Below are 19,288 nucleotides of genomic sequence, written 5' to 3'. Positions count from 1 at the left end.
GGTGACAAGTTTTGTGCCACTCTCATTTTCTTCAGAAAATGTAAAAATAAAGTTTATTATTATTGTCGCGGGTAGATTGCTGTAGTAAATGTTTGACTAAACTAATACAGTATTTGACTCTTTTCACATTCTTCTCTGTTTTCATGTCAGTTAGTGTGCAAAGTCCACCGTTTTTACCTCAAAACTAGTCTAATGCAGGAACATCAGATTTGGGCTTGGTTTAGAAACATTTTGCAAACTAAACATTCGTCTTTTGTTTAATATTTGTAGCAGCAGTCTTCAATCTGGCATTCCATTAAAACATCAAAAGGCAAGGGTATTTACATACAGTGGATTACTGTCTGACTTAAAACAAATCCTGAGATGGGTTGACACACAGGGGGTGTTACAGTAATATAAATAGCACAATTCTGCAGCATCACAATGCATCTCCAAAATCTGGAACACGACTTAACATGGCTTCCCCTTTCACTGAACATCAAGCAAAATAACAGCTGAAGATCATGTGGCTTTTTATGGTTTTGCGGGACTGTCTAACAAGGTTAAGCACAAGGGTGAGAACCATAGAGCCCTCTCGCTGCTGAAATTGATTGAAAAATAAAGACACAATTTGACTGACATTGGGGGTGTGCGCGAGGGCGAGTGTTACGTGATCCGACAGGGGTGTGCGCCTCTGGTTATGAGTGATGTCTTTAATGTAATGGAGAAAAGGGACACTTTCTGAGAGACAGAGCAAAGTGTTTAAAAAGCATATTATAGTGCAAATAGAGAAATTGAAGATGGTCCTTCAAAAAATCACATCAAGAGCTTCATGAATTAAACAGTAAATTAAACCCTGGCTCTAATAAAACTAATTAAAAACAACATTTTGATTAACTTATGCACATTTCCAGGAGCCTTGGAACAATATCTAGTCAAATAAAGAAAATCAAAAATGCAATTTTGTCCAGGATTATTTCATTTTTACAGATTCTCGCATAATTTATGAGGAATTGGAAAATATTAGCTGTGCATATTGCTCATAGGCACAGCTGTTGTGAATTGCATGTCTCTTTTCAGTTTGATCTAGTAAAGACCTTAGTTTCTGCAATATGCACAGCCTGGTCTCATAGAAAAACTTTACTATAACAAAATTTTTAGCACAATTTTACGAGCCTCGTTTTACGTATCACAATAGATTTCTGGTGAAATAAACACTAGTGGTGCTACAACAACAATACATTTTATTCATTGTCACACATATCACAAGACAAACAGCCGATTAACAGTTCATAAACACGTATTTTTCGCTCTTTAACTCACATAATGCTATCTTATGACATCAAAACACTTTTGCTATGATTTGACAGACAATATGCAATGTCACTTGAAAATCAGCAGTTTTGCAACACTGTGACTTTTTCATGTATTAATTTCACAAGCACAATTTAAATAGGCCTACTGTAAATTAGAGCTTTCTCAAACTAACACTGAGAAGAAATTCCAAAAACCATCAATCAGACCACTGGTGTAAACAATCATATTACAATCATCTGACTCTGACCACTTTGTAATTCTGAGGGTACCTTTATAATATGACATTTATACTTCTCCTGTATTTAAAGGGATTGTACTGTTTTAAATAAAAAATAGTTTGATGTATGTAGACATAGTCCAGAGTCCATTTAAAAAAAATAAATTAAACTATAATATTTTATAGGATAATGTTATGTTTCCCACTAACATAACATGTATAAAACAATTGAGGTAACCCATGTGCAAATAACACAGCCAACATTCAGGGATACGTTCTACTTCTGGATTTTATTATTAAAGAATACAACTAATAATTACAAGTGGCAGTGCCACCTACAGGCACAATGGGGGAATAGCAGTATTACATACATAACATTTCCTCCCCTCTTAATCAAGAAACAAAGAAAACAATGCATTCTCAGCTACACAAAAATTATGCTTATTTTTTTTCTAGAGGTAGAGGGTAGACTGCCTCTTGCCTCGAGCCAGTTCGGGGATTATTCTGCCCCATGTCAGAACAACTAATTACTAATTACAGTTCAGTCCAGCAGGGGTGTCTCATGACTCTATAATGTCAGACGGTTGGGAGGTTTAATCACTCTGGCTGGATAACGTCTGACCTGCACTGATGGAATGTTGAGTTTGCCATGGTTTATCAGAGACTCTCCTGGTGTGTCACTGTTAACATCTTGTTCCCTTGTTGGTGGTGCCGTAGAAGTGTCATCTACAGAGGTCTGTACAGGAACAGACACATCACTGATGTCAGGTGGTTGTGTCACCTGAGTTTCAGCTGTTTGTTTCGGAATGGACAAGAGTTGATCAGCATGGCGTCGCCATTCCTCAGAAGCTCCTACATCCACAGTATAAGATACTGGACCACTTTGAGCCGTCACCACACCTGATGTCCATCTTTCTCTCCCTCTGTAATCACGAGCCAGCACAGCCTCACCGACTCCAAACTGTCTTGGCTTGGAACGGCCAGCTCTGCGGAGGACCTGGGAAGTCTGTGAGAGTCGCACGGCAGCTGTCACACTGGGTTTCAAAGCATCCAAACGTGTGCGCAGTTGTCGTCCCAAAAATAACAAGGAAGGGGACTCTCTTGTCATCGGATGTGGTGTGTTGCGGTACGTCAGCAAGAATGTTTCCAGCCGTCTCTGAAGTGTAGAAGAACCCTTAGACGTCTTCAGTGCTTGTTTTAGCGACTGAACAAACCTTTCAGCCTGCCCATTGGTCGCTGGATGGTATGGGGCGGAACGGATATGTTTCACATGGTTGGCCTTCAAGAAAGTTACAAACTCCTGAGAGACAAATTGTGGTCCATTATCACTCACCAGGACTTCAGGCAGTCCATATTGGCTGAAGAGATTCCGCAAAACTTCAATTGTTCTTTCTGTAGTTGTTGATGTCATCAACTGCACCTCAGGCCACTTTGAATGTGCGTCAACCACGACTAGGTACATGAGACCCTCACATGGCCAGCAAAATCTACATGTATGCGCTCCCATGGTTTGCTTGGCCACTCCCATGGGTGGAGGGGTGCTTGGGATGGCATTTTCTGTATTTGTTGACATGACTGACACATTTTTACACACAGTTCAATGTCAGCATCAATACCAGGCCACCACATATAACTGTGAGCAATGGCTTTCATTCGGACAATTCCTGGATGGCCTGTGTGCAGTTCCTCCAGTACTCTTTTCCGCAGCTTGAGGGGAATAATGACTCTCATGCCTCGCATTAAGCACCCGTGTTGAACGGACAGCTCATTGTGTCTGGAGATGAAAGGTGAGACTTCATTATTACCAGTCAGGTTGACAGCTGGGGTCCCTTTTGTGACCATTTCTACGATTGTATACAAGGCTGGATCACTCATAGTCTCACGTCGGATATCAGTGGCACTGACAGGGAGTTTCTCCATTTGTCCAAGGTAAAACAGCTGGCAAAACTTGGGTTTGTATCCAGGCTTCAATGTTATTTTAGCTTTGATGTTCTTCATTTCTCCCAACTGTTTAGAGAAAATAGCGGCATGTTTCTGCAGCACAGCTTCTAGCGTCTTCAATTTGACTGTTTTTATTTCTTTCCAGTTCAGTTTGATCTGACGCAACCACTCTCTGCCATAGAGTGGTGGATAGTCCCCCTGCACAATATACAATGGAAGAACAGCTGTCTGTTTGCCCATTTTCACATGCACATCAATTACACCTTCAGGACGCAAAGCTTGCCCAGTGTAAGTCCAAAGAACAATGTCTGTTGAGCACAGGGGCAGGTGTTTCAATATTCGATCATAAGTCTCTGTTGAAATCAATGACACTGCTGCGCCCGTGTCCAGTTCCATTTCCAGTGGCATACCTTCAATTTCTGGTTTCACGGTGATACTGGACTTTTCTCCTGGCTGTGACAGTTTATACAGAGCTATATCAGAGTCTGTGTCATCATCATTGGACACTGCATCAGCATCAAGGCAGTGTACATTTCCTTTTTTTATATAGCCTTTCTGCTTAAATGCTTTCATTGGCCGTGTGGCTTTTGCTGTGTTTCCACTCTTTGTTTTTCTGTCATCATTAACGTTACTTTTCCTGCAAACGCGACTGATATGGCCTTTTTTTCCACAAGCATTACAGTTTTTGTCTTTAAACCAACAGTCATCGTCACTATGGTTATTCTTTCCACATCGTTTGCATTTGTTTGCAGTCTTACTTTTTGATAAAGACAGTGTATTTACCGTCAGTGATCCGCTGAGTTGGTGTGCTTCACATGATGCCGTTTCCATGGAGACCGCCAACTCTACCGCTCTCTGAAACGTCAGCGCAGACTCAGTCAACAAGCGCTTTTGAGTAGCCTCACTCTTCAAGCCACACACAAATCTATCGCGAAGTGCATCATCCAAATGTCCTCCAAATTCACAGTGTTCTGACAATCCTCTAAGCACTGCAACATACTGTGTCACCGATTCGCTCTCCTGATTCCGCCGATGGAAACGAAAACGCTCCGCGATGACCAGGGGCTTCGGAGAGAAGTGCTGCTGTAGCGTGTCTGTGATGTGCTTGAAGCTTTTCTCTCCCGGTTTGTCCGGCGCGATAAGACTTCGGAGTAAACAATATGTTTTTCCTCCGATCACACTGAGTAGCACAGGCACTTTCTTGTCGGCCTCAATACTGTTAGCTTCTATGAAGTGTTCAAATCTTTCAATGTAAGTGGTCCACGGTTCGACGCTTTCATCAAAACCTTCCATGTGGCCAAAGGTAGCAGCCATCCTAGCTAACCTAAATCACTTTAGCTACGCAGAGAAAACAATATAAAAGTTGTAGTAACGTTGCGCCTAACTACTCTCGATTCACTGTAGTAGGTTCGTGGTAATTTAATCCACCTCGTCGCCAATTATGTTATGTTTCCCACTAACATAACATGTATAAAACAATTGAGGTAACCCACGTGCAAATAACACAGCCAACATTCAGGGATACGTTCTACTTCTGGATTTTATTATTAAAGAATACAACTAATAATTACAAGTGACAGTGCCACCTCTGCCCTGCAAAAGCAAAAGCCCTTAACTCACTAGAGTGTGAAACTGAGAAAAATGACTTTAAAGTTTCTGTTTTGTCCAGACAAAAGTATTATAGGTAGGACTCCCAAAATTTCACAACTAGTTGCTATACAGAAGAAATGTTTGTATGCAAAAAATCTTGAGCTCAAAATTGACCTTTGACCCTTGTTTGGCAGTTAATGTACTCTGCCTTTGTATCATGTGCCAAAAATCAGGAGTCATGCAAAGGCAAAAGGCCGTAACTGACATATAATCAATATTTACTTGCCGTTCACCATACTTACATCCATTATAAGAACACCTAACCAAGGTCTAGTCATCATGGTATTTGTTTTAAATTATATAGAAGACCTTTGGTTGTTCCTATTTAGTGCTATATTGATCAGGATAGTGCGGCAACACTAACACAGTTAAACAGTATAACAGATAAGTTAATTTGCGGTACAGTATGTACAGTATGAATAAATACAATACATATTTCACAATAAAGATAATTTAATTATAATTGAATACAAAGGTATATGTATTTAAATGCAAGATATAGAGTAATAATTAATTAAACATTAGACCAATACATTAGAGATTAGAGACTGCTCATTCCAAGTTTTTTACTGCGCCCCAAATAAAATCTTACTGAAAGCTAATTTTTTGAGATAGCAACCTAAAATTTGGAACACAACTTGTCCATAGGTATATATGACAAAGCATTCTTGAAATACAACCATTTAAGTTTGGATAGTGATTTTCATGTCTATGCGAAAAAAGGGGGAGGGGTGACAGTTAAAGGGTTAAGGGCTACCAAATTGCTCAAGATGCTCAGTCAACGAACTTGACTTGGATTACTACTTTTTAATTCTGAGATAATATAGACAGAGTATACCGAAAAAAAGTTGGAATTACTTTTACTATTTAGGTTAGCCTACTTTGTACGGACGTTAGTGATAACTAGCTGTAAAATCTGCCGTGAACACCTGCAAGAAGGAAATATGGCTCAAACACGTATGGATTGTTGTGGATACAGCAGATGACGTGCATTGCTATGGATTATATCTTCTATGGATTATATCGGATTGCATGGAAAGGTAGGATGCCTCTGTATTTAATATTTGGTTTTCAGCATCTGATGTGAGGCGAGTGTCAGTGTCAACGTTAGCGCTAATTTACGTGACACCGATTAAATTTAGCTAGCTCTGGGCTGTCACTGACATTGACAGATCTGAACCATCGCCCTATCACATCGCTATCACAGAGTAATAATACAAACAAGCAGTCGGCAGTCTACACTTTATTTCAAAGATGAGTCGTGTGTATGTTACGCGGTTTGGTGACAATAAAAGAGCGGTGATCTTTGACAGTATGACAAAGCCAGAGTACAGTAACATTACAGCGGCACCGTAACATCTCTCTTGATGCCAGGCGAAACAAAGTCAGAACACCTTAAACTCAACTTCAGCGTGCCGGAACAAAGGCTAAGAGCCGTAACAACTGTTACGGCGTTCTGCTGTGGTTTCTCGTATGGTTTTGGATGTTACGGTTGTCATAGCCCTTTAATTTCTCGTTAAAACAATCAAATTGACTCACGATATTTAGTCACATGATAAAGGAGGTCTTGAATACCCCAAAAATGACATTAACTCATTTTTGACCAAACATGATGTTACGGCGTTTTGCCTTTGTAGGGCAGACCTACAGGCACAATGGGGGAATAGCAGTATTACATACATAACAGATAAGGATAAGAAAAGTATAATGGGGCCCTTTATATATATATATATTGTGCGTCTTTCCTAATATACTCCTACTTTTCTTCATACTGTTTCTAATTGCATTGTTCTGTAAGATCCAAGATGGTGGTGCGGTAGCACGCAGCAGCCACTCCGGATCCACAATGGTGCTATTTTTGTTAAAAAAGCCAGACTTTTGCAGCACATGGACATTCGTGTCTACCATCGCCAGACACTACTAAAATATAAGACTCATGCAAAAACCAAGCTGCATGATGACCTGCAGGAGGCGCTACGCGTACTCGGCTTGCTGCGGAGACCAGGCCTCCAGACCTCGGCGTCGCCTGATGCCGGTGGCCGAGGAGAGGACGTCGTAAGCGGTGTGCGAAAGCGGAAGCGCGCAAGAGGGCGGGGTTCATGCTAGGCTAAAAACAAACCCTAGCCGGCCGGCTCTCCCGTCTATCCTGCTCTCAAATGTTTGCTCCCTGGACAATAAACTGGACTATATCCGACTCCAGCAGGCTACGCAGCGTGAGTTTAGAGATTGCTGCGTCTTTGTTTTCATGGAGACGTGGCTCAGCGACAGAGTTCCGGATGCCGCCATTCAGCTAGATGGGCTCACTTCGTTTCATGCCGACAGAAATACAGCTCTCTGCGGTAAGACTCGCAGTGGTGGCTTGTGTGTTTACATCAACACGGAATGGTGCAAGAACTCTATGCTAGTCTCTAGTTACTGTACATTACTGTTGGAGCTTGTGACTGTTAGATGCAGACCTTTTTATCTTCCACGGGAATTCACCACTGTTTACATAACCGGAGTTTACATTCCCCCCAGCGCTAACGCTAAGGAAGCGCTCCGTGAACTGTATGGGGCTATGAGCGAACTGCAGAACGCTCACCCCGACGGACTGTTTATTGTCGCCGGAGATTTCAACCATGCGAATCTCAAGACAGTGCTCCCTAAATTCCATCAGTATGTGGACTTTGCAACGAGAGGGGCGAACGTGCTTGATCTTGTTTACACAAACATCCCAGGCGCGTATCGGGTGGAGCCCCGCCCCCACCTCGGCTACTCAGACCACATCTCTGTTATGTTAATTCCAGCATACAGACCGCTCGTCAGACGCACAAAACCACTTCAGAAGCAGGTGAAAACCTGGCCAGCAGGAGCCATCTCTGCTCTTCAGGACTGTTTTGAGTGTACTGACTGGCACATGTTCAGGAACGCTGCAACATATGGCGATTCTACCAACTTGGAGGAACACACAGCATCAGTGACCAGCTACATCAGCAAGTGCATTGATGATGTCACTTTCTCCAAGACCATCACCACACGCTCCAACCAGAAGCCGTGGATGACTGCGGAGGTGCGCACGCTGCTGAGGTCCCGAGACTCCGCCTTCAGAGCAGGCGATAAGGCAGCCCTAAGAACAGCTAGGGCCAAACTGTCACAGGCAATCAGAGAGGCAAAGCACGCACACGCCCAGAGAATCCACAGTCACTTCCAGGACAGCGGTGACACGCGGCACATGTGGCAGGGCATCCAGGCCATCACCAACTACAGGACAACATCAGTTGCCTGTGACAAAGATTCCTCCCTTCCAGATGCGCTGAACGACTTCTACGCTCGGTTTGAAGTGCAGAACGACGTGGTGGCGAGGAAGACCACCCCTCCTCCCAACGACCAGGTGCTCTGTCTTACCACGGCAGATGTTAGGAAAACTCTACGTAGAGTCAACCCACGGAAGGCTGCTGGACCAGACAACATTCCTGGCAGAGTGCTCAGAGGATGTGCAGACCAGCTAGCAGATGTTCTTACCGACATCTTCAACATCTCTCTGAGCAGCGCCATCGTTCCAATGTGCTTCAAGGCCACCACCATCATCCCCATGCCAAAGAAGTCTTCAGTGTCCTGCCTCAACGACTACCGTCCTGTCGCACTTACACCCATCATCATGAAGTGCTTCGAGAGGCTCGTCATGAGGCACATTAAGACCCAGCTGCCCCCCTCACTAGACCCACTACAGGTTGCGTATCGTCCAAACCGTTCAACGGACGATGCCATCACCACAACCCTCCATCTGGCCCTCACCCACCTAGACAATAAGGACTCATACGTTCGAATGCTGTTCATAGATTTCAGCTCAGCATTCAACACAATCATTGCCCAGCACCTGATTGGAAAGCTGAACCTGCTGGGCCTGGACACCTCCCTCTGCAAATGGATCCTAGACTTCCTGACTGGGAGACCTCAGTCAGTCCGGATCGGGACCAGCATCTCCACCACCACCACACTGAGCACTGGGGCCCCCCAGGGCTGTGTGCTCAGTCCACTGCTGTTCACTCTGCTGACTCACGACTGTGCAGCAATGCACAGCTCGAACCACATCGTCAAGTTCGCCGATGACACGACCGTGGACCGCAAAGCCCTGCAGAGGATAGTGAGGACAGCTGAGAAGATCATTGGGGTCTCTCTTCCCTCCATCAAAGATATTTACAAAAAACACTGTATCCGCAAAGGAATCAGCATTGTGGACGACCCCACACACCCCTCACACAAACTCTTTACCCTCCTGCCGTCTGGCAAGAGGTACCGAAGCATTCGGGCCCTCACGGCCAGACTGTGTAACAGCTTCTTCCCCCAAGCCATCAGACTGCTCAATACTCAGAGACTGGTTTGACACACACACACGTGTCCTGAGTTGCACTTTAATTACTGTCACTTTATAACTGTCTGCTACCTCAATAACTGCTATGTGCATAGAACACTATCTCATAGTATGTTATGTTTACGTTTTTTGCACTACTGAGTACTGGGCGGTGCTGCACTATGTCTATTGTCCTGTTCATTGTCAGTAATTTGTTGTACTGTCCCGTACTTTGCACATGTTTGCACGTGCACTTTATATAGGTATATATAGGTATTTTATATACGTAATTTATTTTGTTGTGTTGTCTCATGTGGTCCTGTGTTGGTCTTTTGTTGTTTTTATGTAGCACCATGGTCCTGGAGGAACGTTGTCTATATGGTTGAAATGACAAAAAAAACCACTTGACTTGACTTGACTTTGTTTAAACCATGTTAATCATCAAACAGCTCTTGAATCAGTTTCACATATTTTCATCATTCACTTTATGATTAAAAATTACACAATGTACACTCTTCAGGCAACTGCAAGCTACGAAAACCCACTGACTGGCCAGCGAAACCACGGAGTAAATGTATTTTTACATGATCCACTCGTTTCCTCATACTCAAGTGTACTGTATTTAAAGGAGTCATTTTACTCTTCTTCGAGCAGATTGTTTCTGGTGGAACACAGACTGTACTGAAGAAGAATTTCTCATTACAAGCTCCTCAACAAGCAGACCACTCATTACTATTTCTGCACTTTTATAGACAAGACAAAGTAGGGTTCAGGTCACACTTTGAAACAATGCAAGGCAAATTTAGTAAGTCAGAAACTGCACTCTTTGACTTTGAAACAGTGTAATAACATAAGAGGCTTCAGCCCTAATACTGATGCAGTGGTGGTTCATGCTGAAAACTGCAGGAGAGTGAGTTCTCTCTAAACAGACACTTGCATATCACCTGTTGTGATTAATTGTATTCCTTCTGGTGGGATTCCTTTTGGCTGTTGTTTCTAAATTGCTGACACACACAGAATCTATCTCCATTACTGACTGAAGAGTTTCCTCTAGAGGGCATGATGGGAGCTCCAGCATTTTTCTCCAGGCCCCAGCTCTCACTTGTTGTAATGTGCTCTTCCAAAGACCAGATGATTAGAGCATGTCATTTTATAAAGATTAAGAAAAAGTTTTTGTCAAGAGAGCAACACAACTGATAAGAATATAACAATGTTCCACCAATAACCACTCAACAGTGCATTACTTTCTAAAGCATTCAAAAAACTGTGTTAGATACAGTACTTGATAACCAGGTAGAAAAAACTATAATATGCACTGTGATTGATGATTGAACATTTTAATTGCTGTTAAAAAAATATATACTGTAACAGTTCATCCTAAGACAATAAAACATAGTAAAACGTCTCGGGTTACATGTGTAACCCTTGTTCCCTTAAAAAAGTGGAACGAGATGCTGCGCTTTTGCTAAGCGCTATGGGGAACAATCCTAGTTGTGACCGAGCTGTGAATATGTGTGTAACACGTCAATGAACATTGACTGGAATTTATAGCCTCGGCTGATGTAATCATTAGATGCACCTGAGGCCAGGCTATAAATGGATGCGTCACCAGGTGTCGTCAGATACTTCTTTTTGAAGAGCAGTCCTGGGACGTCCCAGTGCGGCAAAGAAGCACAGCATCTCGTTCCGCTTTTTTCAGAGAACAAGAGTTACACATGTAACCCGAGACGTTCCCTTTACAAAAAGCTTCACTATTATGCTGCGCTTTTGCTAAGCGCTATGGGGAATGCAATACCCACGCCGCCGCACTGGGGGCTGTCCGGACCCCTACGGTTGTGCAGTGTACTCACAAAAACGCGAGAGGTCTCAGACATGAGCTTGAGATGTCGACTTAAGGGCATAAGATCCCGGAGTAGCATAAACATCTAAACCATTAAATTTTTATGAATGTGTGCGGAGAGGACCAGCCTGCCGCATCACAAACTTGTTCAGGCATGAGCTGAGATGTCCACTCAAGGGCATAAGAGCCCGGAGTGCAGAACATCCGAACTATAAAAGTATATTGAATGTGTGCAGAGAGGACAACCTACCACATCACAAACTTGTTTAGGCATGGGCTGAGATGTCGACTCGAGGGCATAAGAGCCCGGAGTGCAGAACATCCAAACTATAAAAGTATATTGAATGTGTGCGGAGAGGACAACCTACCGCATCACAAACTTGTTTAGGCATGGGCTGAGATGTCGACTCGAGGACATAAGAGTCCGGAGTAGCAAAGCATCTAACCCATAAAGTTCGATGAATGTGTGCGAAGAGAACCCTATCGCAACACAAACTTGTCATAAAAACTGATGAATGTGTGTGGAGAGGACCAGCCTGCCGCATCACAAACTTGTTCAGGCATGAGCTGAGATGTCGACTCAAGGGCATAAGAGCCGGAGTGGCAAGAACATCCAAACTATAAAAGTCTAATGAATGTGTGTGGAGAGGACTAACCTGCTGCACCACAAACTTGCTACAGAGGGAGACCTCTAGCCAAGGCTTTAGAGGAGGAGAGCCCTCTGGTAGAGTGCACCCTAAAACCTACTGGCGAAGCTTGATCGCACGCCTTGTAGGCCCGGGCAGTAATGTCCCTCACCCAAAGTGACCGCCACCCGGTCACGGCTTCCAAGTGAAGAATTGCTGCCCTGACTTAACGCCACTAGCAAATGCAGTGGACATAAGTCTGAAGGGTACAGACTGGACAAAGTCTGAGAAGTCTTAGCTCCCTGCATTACAAATGGCAGGGAGCAGAAGGCTTAGAGAATAACTGACCAAGGGTCGCGAAAGGTACCTTGGGCAGGTAGTCAGGGTGAGGGTGCAAAGAATGCTTTTGGTCTTACCTGGGGCAACTCAAAACAGGCCGGCAAATGAGACAAAGCCAGTAGGTACCAGGGGATGAATATGTCCCCTGAGCCTGAGAAAGAAGGTCCTCCCTGTTCGGAATCGCCCAAGGTGAGCCGTCGAGGAGAGATATTAACTCCGAGAACTAAACCCTTTACGGCCATCACAGCGCCATTAGTAGGAGGCAAGACCCTTGCTGGTGAACATTAGCCAAGACTCCCGAGAGCAGAGAAACTGGGGAAAGAACCGCATAGAGATGCATTCTGGGTCATGTATGTGTCTTAACATCCAGACCCAAGGGGGCTGGGTGACTCAGGGAGAAGTAGAGGAGACATTGTGCTGTTCATAGAGGCGAAGAGGTCCTCATCTTCCCTATACGATCTAACCCAAACTTGTTCCAAGTGGAAGAAGCCCGCATTTAAAATGGTCTCGATAAACTCAGGAGAAAGCCCTGTGTCCCTCAGTTGGTACCCTTAGGGGCCAAGCATGAAAGATTCCACAATTCGGGGCAGGGATGAAATACTGTCCCCTGTGCCTGAGATAAAAGATCCTTCCTGTTCGGAATCGCCCAAGGCGAGCTAAACCCTGTTAGGCCAGTGCGGTGCTACCAGTAAGAAGTCTGGCGAACTCTGGCCAACTACTACCTTAGGGTGGATTTTTCACTCCCCCGTTGGTATTTTCTGTCTGGACAGTAAATCTGCTCCCACATATGGGCATCCAGGGATATAACTGCCTTGTGTGACAGGAGCTTACCCTGGGCCCTAAGGAGAATCCGACGCATTAGAAATACAGCTGACAAGAACGTGGATCTCCCTGATGATTTATGTGAGAGGCTACCGCTGTATTGCCCACCAGCACCAAGACATGGCAGCCTCAGGAGGAAGTATTTCAGAGCCAGAAATACTGCCATCAACTCGAGACAGTGACTGTGACAACCGAGCTGACGACCCTCCTATCCCCTAAAGCTGGATGACCACTTAAGGCCGCTACCCATCCCGTCAGGGAGGCGTCTGTCGTTAGCAGCCTGCGCAACAAGACGCACTGGGACCCAAGGCAAAAAAACGAGTGGGACCCAAGGCAAAAAAACGGGGTCTGAACCACATAGAAAGGGGTAGAATAACCCTTATTAGCCTAGGGGTTTTGGCCCTTAGAAGAAATCCCCTGGCTTTGAGCCACAAAAAAAGGTCTCATGAGCAGAAGGTCCAGAGGGATCATTGATACTGATAACAGTGCAACCTTGACCTAGCCTGACTTTACTCAGGGTGATCTGAATGGACTCAATTCTAGCGGGAGACAGTTGTGCCTGCATTGTGCCTGAACTCCATACGATGCCCCGATAGACAGTGTTCTGAGTGGGAGAGAGGACGCTTTTCTTGGCGTTGAGCCTCAACCCCAGAGAAACCAGATGAACTAAGATGATATCCCTGTGCTGAACTGCCAGTTCCTGGAACTGCGCTAGGATCAGCCAGTCGTCCATATAATTCAGAATGCAGATGTCCCGGAGTCGCAAAGGAGCCAGCGCTACATCATGCATTTGTGAATGTGCGGGTAAAAAGGGCTAGGCTGAATGGAAGAACCTGACACTGGAAGACTTCGCCCCCGAAAGTGAACCTCAGGAACATCCTGTGTTGTGGCAGAACTATTAAATGAAGTAAAGAAGTGCGTCATAAGATCGATGGTGACCAGCCAAACGAGGCGTAGGGCTTGAGACACGATCGTCTTGATCGTGCATCTAGTGGAGTGGTGGTGGCGTAGTGGCTAAAGCACAGGGCTGTTAATCAGAAGGTTGCTGGTTCGAACCCCACGGCCACCACCATTGTGTCCTTGAGCAAGGCACTTAACTCCAGGTTGTTCCGGGGGGATTGTCCCTGTAATAATTGCACTGTAAGTGGCTTTGGATAAAAGCGTCTGCCAAATGCATAAATGTAAATGTAATCTAGGACTTGAACACCCAGACTGGGCAGTTCAAGCTTTAAGATCTAAGCCAGACGCCACCCCTCACCCTCCATGGGAACCAGGAAGTACTTAGTGTAATAACCTAACTCTCTCTCTGGAAGGGGAACACATACAATGGCCCCTTTAACCAGGAGATTTGATTTATTTATTTATTATTTTACATAAAAAAAGAAATCCGGTTTAGAGTAGTGAGAACACGCCGTTGAAGCACGGAATTAAATCCTGACGCCCTTATAAGACCCACAGAAAAGAATATATCTGGCAGAAGTTTCCACGCTGCCAGGATCTCTGAGATGGGTATTAGATTTTAACACTTCCTGTTGAGGGGTTGTCGAGTGTTTCACATCCTGAATAAAATGCAGGAACAGCGAAAACACCCAATTTTAATGGAAGCCTCTGCAACCCGAAACACCAAGAGGTGGCGGGAATGGAGGGGCTTCGAGGGGGTACCGGGAGGGGTGAAGTGAAGCACGCGCCCCGTCCCGAGGGGAGCTACCCCCTAATCTAGGCGCACGACCATCAGGGTTTTCTCTTACTAGAAATTATAGTCCTGAGGTCTTGCTTCAGGGGCTGGCGAGGGCGGCGAGAGTGTCCCCAATCCCTGGGAGGAGGAGCACGACTCGCCACGCTTTGCTTTTGAGCCTCCCTTCAAACAGGACCGAGGCAGGTCTGAGGCTTGCTCAGGTCGTCCAGGAGGTCAGCCTGGCACGCCTGTAAAACAGCATAGTGTGCAGAGCAGCACCAGCCTGACCTGTTGCTTGATAAGTCCTTCCCACTAAAGTGGAGGTTGTCCTACAAGGCTTTGAGGGGAGAGAGGGCTTCTTAAGTGACGATGCCGAGCCCGGCGAGAGATAGCCCGCAAGCGTCTCTCCGACCGGCGCCATCACTGAATACCCCTGTGCCTCAGCACCCACGATAGTCGAATATAATGACGTCGAGGGTATGTGAACACGGGAAGATTTATTTATTTTTATTTTTTTAGGGGTTCCTCCATTAGCGAGAAAGCTCTTCATGAAGGTTATCAAAGAAGGGAAGGGACTCATGAGGTGTTCCCTTTCTTAAACTGGAAGATAAAATCTATCCCCTAATTTGGAGGGTTTGGGGGTCTATTTTTCGCGTGGCCAGTCCAACTGGAGTCTGGCAACTGCACGAGTAACAACATCGAGCAATTCCTCCATAGATTTTTATCGCTGACGGAAAGCTCGGAGGCGGGAAGATAATTGCGATCCTCCTCATGATCCGAAGAAGCGTCGGAACGCGCTTTGAGATCATGTGAAGGACCAGCTGGGTTTGGGAGAGAGCTAGAGAAAGGGATAAACTCGTCTTTTGCTCCTCAGCCAAATCCATGCAAGAGCCCCACGAACAATCTTTTTTTTCGTGAGTGCTGACTCCCGGAAGCAAGCGAGGCGAGCGCGAAGCACTTTGCCTTAAAGCAAATCGCAGTGCTCGCACCCGCCCTGCTGCAACACGAGAGCAGCGTGCTCTTCCCCCAAACAAACAGAGCAAAATTTGACACGCATCGTTTGCGGCTTTCAGTCATTCTCTCTGTCTTTTTTTTTATTTTTAATATATATATATGGAAAGAAAGTTTGACAGGGTTTGTGAAACACACAGCCACAAAATCGCTCTGAAAAAAGAGGATCTGACTACACCTGGTGACGCATCCATTTATAGCCTGGCCTCAGGTGCATCTAATGATTACATCAGCCGAGGCTATAAATTCCGGTCAATGTTCATTGACGTGTTACACACATATTCACAGCTCGGTCACAACTAGGATTGTTCCCCATAGCGCTTAGCAAAAGCGTAGCATCATAGTGAAGCTTTTTGTAAAGGGAACAACTGCTTACCTCTCAAAACCTTTCAAAACATACAGTACCTCCATCCCATTTTGACAGTTTGTGTGTGGACATAATAATTGAACTTGGATTTTGATGCGAGATATAAACTTCAGTTTCTCGATACTAATAGAGGCATACAGAGATGAGAAATATGATTTTTTTTCTTATGCTTCTAAACAAGGGGTGTAAATCCTGGAGTGGACCCTGCTTCATCTGTATTGATTTCCGTTTAAATAAGCTAAGAAGTCAGCAAAGCTTAATTTTTTGTTGGTTTATTGAACTTTTGCATTGTATTTTACATTATAAATGTAAGACAAGTGACAACTTTTCTCAATTTTAAGCAAATCACAAGACGATCAGTATTAAACTTGCATATTGTGAATAACTTGGAATGTACAGTATTTATGCTGTTAAAGGGAAAGTTCACCCAACAATGAAAATGCTCTCATAATTTACTCACCCTCATGCCATCCCAGATGTATATGACTTTCTTTCTTCAGCAGAACACATTTGCAAATAAATAAATAAATAAAAATAAATAATAATAATAATAATAATAATACATATTTTAGCTCAGTAGGGCCTTAAAATGGAAGTAGATGGTGATCAGACCTTTGAATTTCCAGAAATCACAGACAATCAACATGGCATGAAATATAAATATTTAAGTACTTTTTAACTACATCATCGTTTCCAGTCAGCAGCCGTATGTGCGTGTGATGTAATAGGGTTTGCTTGTTCACGTTTGAAATTATACACGTGAGACACACCCGTAAGAGCAGCGCTGTTTACAAATGAGTAGGAGGAATGCTGTACAGAAGTTTAGTTTCTGTACAAAACTTCATATCAGAACCATGCATTTCGGTACCTCGGAAAAAACATTGCTCAGGAGATATATCACACACTGTATAGCAATGCGTTTTACACTAAATACAATTCATATTCATATTCAGCTGCTAGATCCATGAACCGTGAATGCATTAAACAAGCACAATGTGCTAATTTCACTTGTGCGTAAGTATGTGTGTTTGTTCCTTTTTTCATTTGAAGGACATTGCAGATAAAGACACAAATTCTCAACATGCAACACATTTCTTTGAAAAAAGGCTAATCTGAAACATGTTCTGCTTGGTGACAGAGCTTATTTTCAAAGATGATTTTCATTACAATTTTAAACACGTGTCAGAGAAACCATGAGGAAGTATTGAAAAACAAATTTATGGACATAGTCATTAATCTGTTCCTGCTATATTGTAGTTTATTAGTGTAGTAACAGTTTAGTTCACATCACATTATGTGTGCATTTTAGTCATTGAGTGCAATAGTCCATAGCCTTTAACCCTGTACATCAGTTCTCTGTACAACACATATACAGTAAATACATTTTTTTTATTTGTTGGGTTTTGCACTTTGCTTCAAGTGGGCTGTAATTGGAGGCTGTTTAGACTGTAGACTCAAAGCCTCCAGAGAGAAGTATCCCTGTAGACTTGAGTAAATGATACGTTGACTGGGACAAGGCTGATGTAGGTGCTAGATGAGAAATTTAGCCTTATCCTCTCTTTTTAATACATCTGGGATCTGTCAGCGTCTCATGCAAGGTTTTGTACCAAAGTGATCTGCATTATAATTTAGCCTCTATAAGCACTAGCCTCCGGCTGGCAATGCAAGAGGATGTAGATGAATTAAGAGAGGAGGAGAGATCACACACACACACACACACGCAGGCGTACACACACACAAACGCGTTGGTGCAGCTATCCTTATGAGGTCTCTCCATCGACATAATGATTTTTATACTGTACGATTTATATTATATATCGATTCTATGCCCTAACACTACCCCTAACCCTCACAAAAGATTTCTGTATTATTAAATAAAAAATAAAAAAACATTGTTTAGTATGTTTAAGCGATTTTAATTATGGGGACACAAAAAAATGTCATCATAAACCACATTTATAGCACAATACACTTTACCAGTAATTACCAGTTTGTAACCTAAAAAAAATTCCTCATAAACCACCCAAATCCGCCCACAAACACACACACAGGGCTGGGTTAAAAGCCGGATTACATTCGCTTTGTGACAGTGGATTTGGGGCAAGGAGTGAAAAGAAGAATTCCTAAGTAAAGACCTACAATTAAATGCCCTTTACTTAAAAGTGCAAATACCTACAGGTAAGTTGCTTAGCAACGACTGATACAAAGAAAGAGATAAGTCGAGTTAAAACGTTTTAAAATGACTAAAAGAAGAAAAAAGGTGAGGACTGCGCTGACAAGCAGTCAGTGGAGATGTGCCTCCATTTGACAGCTGCTAATTTTCCTAAGGTTGCCCTTCTATTGCGAGGGAGGGAGAGATGTGATAATTATTATTTGCAATCAACTGAGGTTATTGAAGGAACAGAGTATGTTTTTCGTTGGCTTTTCAGAGACACGACATGGGAGCTTGGATAAATCACAGGGAGCATGCAGCAGTTAGAGCGATGTTTTTCTGCATGATGAAGCTGAGCTTGATAAGCCTTTCCCAAATGTCTTGAAAAAAATCAGCTCTAGTCATGTGCTCTGAAAGTTGTAGATGAGAGCACACACTGTATATCAGAAAATATCAGAAACTGAATGGAAACTTACACTCTTTGTTGAAACAGATCTGAAATACCTTTTTGTCACATTGTTATTTTGTGCATCCTATCTGTGTTACTAGTAGCATTTTAATCATGCCTACATACTTTAAAAACATCAACAAAACAACAAATCAAAAAAGAATAAAAAAAAGAATGAAGAGTTACTCCGCAACAGGAGCAACTCCTGGGCACGACCACATTGCAAATTGCAATTGCTGACTTTTTCCAATGAGTCAAACGTTTTCTTCCTTCAGGGGGTGCTTGACAGATCAGAAAATTGAATCCTCAATCCATCCGCATTTAAATCTCAGATTGTTTTATATCTCATCAGAGACATTGGATATTTATTTTAAATAAAACTGTTAATTATAAGGATTTATTACTGTGAATAGAAATCTGCCTCAACCGTAGGCCTATCAATCAAAAACATTTTAAATCCTCATCCAGTAATAATAAACGACAGTGACTGGCTCATCCTGGCCAGCACTGGGAAATGTAACAGGTACCAAGTGATGGCAACATCTACAAGCTGTTTTGGTACCTCGCTGGACCT

At 43.5% G+C, this 19,288-nt stretch overlaps 1 protein-coding gene across 1 annotated transcript in view; it reads right to left on the bottom strand.

Moving 5' to 3' along the window:
* Window positions 1-19,288, bottom strand: part of LOC127658651 (zinc finger protein 804A-like) — a 100,204-nt gene that overhangs the window by 20,532 nt on the left and 60,384 nt on the right. The window lies entirely within an intron of this gene.

Source organism: Xyrauchen texanus, chromosome 18 (assembly GCF_025860055.1).
Source record: "Xyrauchen texanus isolate HMW12.3.18 chromosome 18, RBS_HiC_50CHRs, whole genome shotgun sequence".
NCBI lineage: Eukaryota > Metazoa > Chordata > Actinopteri > Cypriniformes > Catostomidae > Xyrauchen > Xyrauchen texanus.
This window is presented reverse-complemented; position numbering and strand designations above follow the sequence as displayed.